The sequence below is a fragment of the Ylistrum balloti genome, unplaced genomic scaffold (assembly GCF_031769215.1).
Source record: "Ylistrum balloti isolate Yb309-2 unplaced genomic scaffold, AGI_CSIRO_Ybal_v1 Utg370568, whole genome shotgun sequence".
Lineage (NCBI taxonomy): Eukaryota > Metazoa > Mollusca > Bivalvia > Pectinida > Pectinidae > Ylistrum > Ylistrum balloti.
In genome coordinates, this window is record NW_026782356.1 from 218,161 (window position 1) to 224,641 (window position 6,481).

Consider the following 6,481-nt stretch of genomic DNA (forward strand, 5'->3'; position numbering starts at 1 on the left):
TTACCTGAGTCTACCTAACCCTTGTGTACAACGATTCTTTTTACCTGACAGTAAGCTTACCTGAGTCTACCTAACCCTTGTCTCCAACGATTCTTTTTACCTGAGAGTTAGCTTACCCGAGTCTACCTAACCCTTGTCTACAACGATTCTTTTTACCTGACTATAAGCTTACCTGAGTCTACCTAACCCTTGTCTCCAACGATTCTTTTTACCTGACAGTTAGCTTACCTGAGTCTACCTAACCCTTGTCTCCAACGATTCTTTTTACCTGACAGTTAGCTTACCTGAGTGTACCTAACCCTTGTCTCCAACAATATTTTTACCTGAGAGTTAGCTTACCTGACTACCTAAACCTTGTCTCCAACGATTCTTTTTACCTAACAGTTAGCTTACCTGAGTCTACCTAACCCTTGTCTACAACGATTCTTTTTACCTGACAGTTAGCTTACCTGACTACCTAAACCTTGTCTCCAACGATTCTTTTTACCTTACAGTTAGCTTACCTGAGTCTACCTAACCCTTGTCTACAACGATTCTTTTTACCTTACAATTAGCTTACCTGAGTCTACCTAACCCTTGTCTACAACGATTCTTTTTACCTTACAGTTAGCTTACCTGAGTCTACCTAACCCTTGTGTACAACGATTCTTTTTACCTGAGAGTTAGCTTACCTGAGTGTACCTAACCCTTGTCTACAACGATTCTTTTTACCTGACAGTTAGCTTACCTGAGTCTACCTAACCCTTGTCTACAACGATTCTTTTTACCTGACTATAAGCTTACCTGAGTCTACCTAACCCTTGTCTCCAACGATTCTTTTTACCTGACAGTTAGCTTACCTGAGTCTACCTAACCCTTGTCTCCAACGATTCTTTTTACCTGACAGTTAGCTTACCTGAGTCTACCTAACCCTTGTCTCCAACGATTCTTTTTACCTGACAGTTAGCTTACCTGAGTCTACCTAACCCTTGTCTCCAACGATTCTTTTTACCTGACAGTTAGCTTACCTGAGTCTACCTAACCCTTGTCTCCAACGATTCTTTTTACCTGACAGTTAGCTTACCTGAGTCTACCTAACCCTTGTCTCCAACGATTCTTTTTACCTGACAGTTAGCTTACCTGAGTCTACCTAACCCTTGTCTCCAACGATTCTTTTTACCTGACAGTTAGCTTACCTGAGTCTACCTAACCCTTGTCTCCAACGATTCTTTTTACCGGACAGTTAGCTTACCTGAGTCTATCTAACCCTTGTCTCCCACGATTCTTTTTACCTGACAGTTAGCTTACCTGAGTCTACCTAACCCTTGTCTCCAACGATTCTTTTTACCTGACAGTTAGCTTACCTGAGTCTACCTAACCCTTGTCTCCAACGATTCTTTTTACCTGACAGTTAGCTTACCTGAGTCTACCTAACCCTTGTCTACAACGATTCTTTTTACCTGACAGTTAGCTTACCTGAGTCTACCTAACCCTTGTCTCCAACGATTCTTTTTACCTGACAGTTAGCTTACCTGAGTCTACCTAACCCTTGTCTCCAACGATTCTTTTTACCTGACAGTTAGCTTACCTGAGTCTACCTAACCCTTGTCTCCAACGATTCTTTTTACCTGACAGTTAGCTTACCTGAGTCTACCTAACCCTTGTCTACAACGATTCTTTTTACCTGACAGTTAGCTTTCCTGAGTCTACCTAACCCTTGTCTCCAACGATTCTTTTTACCTGGACAGTTAGCTTACCTGAGTCTACCTAACCCTTGTGTACAACGATTCTTTTTACCTGAGAGTTAGCTTACCTGACTACCTAACCCTTGTCTACAACGATTCTTTTTACCTGAGAGTTAGCTTACCTGAGTGTACCTAACCCTTGTCTACAACGATTCTTTTTACCTGGCCGTTACATTACCTGGTTTTACCATTAATTGATTATATTCTACTCAGTGGGCATTAATATTAAACAAAACACAGAATCAAGATGTTATGGAAAATATTTTATTCTCTCGGGAAATTTATTAATCATATTTCGTATGATTTATTTTATTATACTTTGTATGCTTAGTACCTGTCATATCGCTTTGTATAACCACCACGAGTCAAGGCAAACACAAACGGTTTGAGCAGTTAAATTTCCATTTGCTAATGTTAAAATTTTTAAAAATAAAGTTACAATAGAGCTTTTTAACAATTAATTTATTGATATTTACTGTTGCACACCTGTGTTTCGTGTTGTTGAAAGCGTTGGAGCCAACACAAGTCATGATGTAAGCCGTGATTCTGTCCCTGTGGATTTGTAGATGAGAGATACGTTCACTCAGCTGTTGAAAAGGATGTCAACACTACAAAATTCATTGTCGCATGTACATAACACAGTTACAGTCACGAGGGGTTTGTCATTAAGCTGTTTTAAACACGGTAGTGGGAGGGAGTTATTACTTTGTTGACAACAGTGAAGACAACAAGTATTAGCAGGGCGTTTTGACGCAGCAGTAGAAAGTTTGGCTACTGCACAGGATCAAAAGTTAGTATCGATGGTGGAGGTCACAGATTTTAGGGAAATGGGGTACTTATGGAGGTTTAGGAGCTTAACATCAGATCTATTTGGAATGTCAGGTGTGGTACCCCATACATGAGGGGATGAAGTTAATAATCTTATTATTGAGGGGGTATTCAAGGCAAAATAGACAAATATAACGGGTTCCACCATTGTTCTGACTGAATCTGAATACCTTTAGCAAAAGCTTACAGTGTAATACACGTAAAGCTTGGTCTAACTGTCACAGATGGTAGTGGTGAACTGTAGTATAACAGTCAAGGTTATACAGACAAAGTGTTGTATAACGACCACGTGTGTCAGAGGTGAAGTTGTGATACAGGTGAAGTGTTGTATAACGATCACGTGTGTCACAGGTGAAGTTGTGATACAGGTGAAGTGTTGTATAACGATCACGTGTGTCATAGGTGAAGTTGTGATACAGGTGAAGTGTTGTATAACGATCACGTGTGTCACAGGTGAAGTTGTGATACAGGTGAAGTGTTTTATAACAATCATGTGTGACACAAGTGATGTGTTGTATAACAATCATGTGTGATACAGGTGAAGTGTTGTATAACAATCATGTGTGATACAGGTGAAGTGTTTTATAACAATCATGTGTGATACAGGTGAAGTGTTTTATAACAATCATGTGTGATACAAGTGAAGTGTTGTATAACAATCATGTGTGATACAGGTGAAGTGTTGTATAACAATCATGTGTGATACAGGTGATGTGTTGTATAACAATCATGTGTGATACAGGTGAAGTGTTGTATAACAATCATGTGTGATACAGGTGATGTGTTGTATAACAATCATGTGTGATACAGGTGAAGTGTTTTATAACAATCGTGTGATACAGGTGAAGTGTTGTATAACAATCATGTGTGATACAGGTGAAGTGTTTTATAACAATCATGTGTGATACATGTGAAGTGTTGTATAACAATCATGTGTGATACAGGTGATGTGTTGTATAACAATCATGTGTGATACAGGTGATGTGTTGTATAACAATCATGTGTGATACAGGTGAAGTGTTTTATAACAATCATGTGTGATACATGTGAAGTGTTGTATAACAATCATGTGTGATACAGGTGAAGTGTTGTATAACAATCATGTGTGATACAGGTGAAGTGTTTTATAACAATCATGTGTGATACATGTGAAGTGTTGTATAACAATCATGTGTGATACAGGTGAAGTGTTGTATAACAATCATGTGTGATACAGGTGAAGTGTTGTATAACAATCATGTGTGATACAGGTGATGTGTTGTATAACAATCATGTGTGATACAGGTGATGTGTTGTATAACAATCATGTGTGATACAGGTGAAGTGTTTTATAACAATCATGTGTGATACATGTGAAGTGTTGTATAACAATCATGTGTGATACAGGTGAAGTGTTGTATAACAATCATGTGTGATACAGGTGAAGTGTTTTATAACAATCATGTGTGATACATGTGAAGTGTTGTATAACAATCATGTGTGATACAGGTGATGTGTTGTATAACAATCATGTGTGATACAGGTGAAGTGTTTTATAACAATCATGTGTGATACATGTGAAGTGTTGTATAACAATCATGTGTGATACAGGTGAAGTGTTGTATAACAATCATGTGTGATACAAGTGATGTGTTGTATAACAATCATGTGTGATACAAGTGAAGTGTTTTATAACAATCGTGTGATACAGGTGAAGTGTTGTATAACGATCACGTGTGTCACAGGTGAAGTTGTGATACAGGTGAAGTGTTTTATAACAATCATGTGTGACACAAGTGATGTGTTGTATAACAATCATGTGTGATACAGGTGAAGTGTTGTATAACAATCATGTGTGATACAGGTGAAGTGTTTTATAACAATCATGTGTGATACAGGTGAAGTGTTTTATAACAATCATGTGTGATACAGGTGGAGTGTTGTATAACAATCATGTGTGATACAGGTGAAGTGTTGTATAACAATCATGTGTGATACAGGTGAAGTGTTTTATAACAATCGTGTGATACAGGTGAAGTGTTGTATAACAATCATGTGTGATACAGGTGAAGTGTTTTATAACAATCATGTGTGATACATGTGAAGTGTTGTATAACAATCATGTGTGATACAGGTGATGTGTTGTATAACAATCATGTGTGATACAGGTGATGTGTTGTATAACAATCATGTGTGATACAGGTGAAGTGTTTTATAACAATCATGTGTGATACAGGTGAAGTGTTGTATAACAATCATGTGTGATACAGGTGAAGTGTTGTATAACAATCATGTGTGATACAGGTGAAGTGTTTTATAACAATCATGTGTGATACAGGTGAAGTGTTGTATAACAATCATGTGTGATACAGGTGAAGTGTTTTATAACAATCGTGTGATACAGGTGAAGTGTTGTATAACAATCATGTGTGATACAGGTGAAGTGTTTTATAACAATCATGTGTGATACATGTGAAGTGTTGTATAACAATCATGTGTGATACAGGTGATGTGTTGTATAACAATCATGTGTGATACAGGTGATGTGTTGTATAACAATCATGTGTGATACAGGTGAAGTGTTTTATAACAATCATGTGTGATACATGTGAAGTGTTGTATAACAATCATGTGTGATACAGGTGAAGTGTTGTATAACAATCATGTGTGATACAGGTGAAGTGTTTTATAACAATCATGTGTGATACATGTGAAGTGTTGTATAACAATCATGTGTGATACAGGTGAAGTGTTGTATAACAATCATGTGTGATACAGGTGAAGTGTTGTATAACAATCATGTGTGATACAGGTGATGTGTTGTATAACAATCATGTGTGATACAGGTGATGTGTTGTATAACAATCATGTGTGATACAGGTGAAGTGTTTTATAACAATCATGTGTGATACATGTGAAGTGTTGTATAACAATCATGTGTGATACAGGTGAAGTGTTGTATAACAATCATGTGTGATACAGGTGAAGTGTTTTATAACAATCATGTGTGATACATGTGAAGTGTTGTATAACAATCATGTGTGATACAGGTGATGTGTTGTATAACAATCATGTGTGATACAGGTGAAGTGTTTTATAACAATCATGTGTGATACATGTGAAGTGTTGTATAACAATCATGTGTGATACAGGTGAAGTGTTGTATAACAATCATGTGTGATACAAGTGATGTGTTGTATAACAATCATGTGTGATACAAGTGAAGTGTTTTATAACAATCGTGTGATACAGGTGAAGTGTTGTATAACGATCACGTGTGTCACAGGTGAAGTTGTGATACAGGTGAAGTGTTTTATAACAATCATGTGTGACACAAGTGATGTGTTGTATAACAATCATGTGTGATACAGGTGAAGTGTTGTATAACAATCATGTGTGATACAGGTGAAGTGTTTTATAACAATCATGTGTGATACAGGTGAAGTGTTTTATAACAATCATGTGTGATACAGGTGGAGTGTTGTATAACAATCATGTGTGATACAGGTGAAGTGTTGTATAACAATCATGTGTGATACAGGTGAAGTGTTTTATAACAATCGTGTGATACAGGTGAAGTGTTGTATAACAATCATGTGTGATACAGGTGAAGTGTTTTATAACAATCATGTGTGATACATGTGAAGTGTTGTATAACAATCATGTGTGATACAGGTGATGTGTTGTATAACAATCATGTGTGATACAGGTGATGTGTTGTATAACAATCATGTGTGATACAGGTGAAGTGTTTTATAACAATCATGTGTGATACAGGTGAAGTGTTGTATAACAATCATGTGTGATACAGGTGAAGTGTTGTATAACAATCATGTGTGATACAGGTGAAGTGTTTTATAACAATCATGTGTGATACATGTGAAGTGTTGTATAACAATCATGTGTGATACAGGTGATGTGTTGTATAACAATCATGTGTGATACAGGTG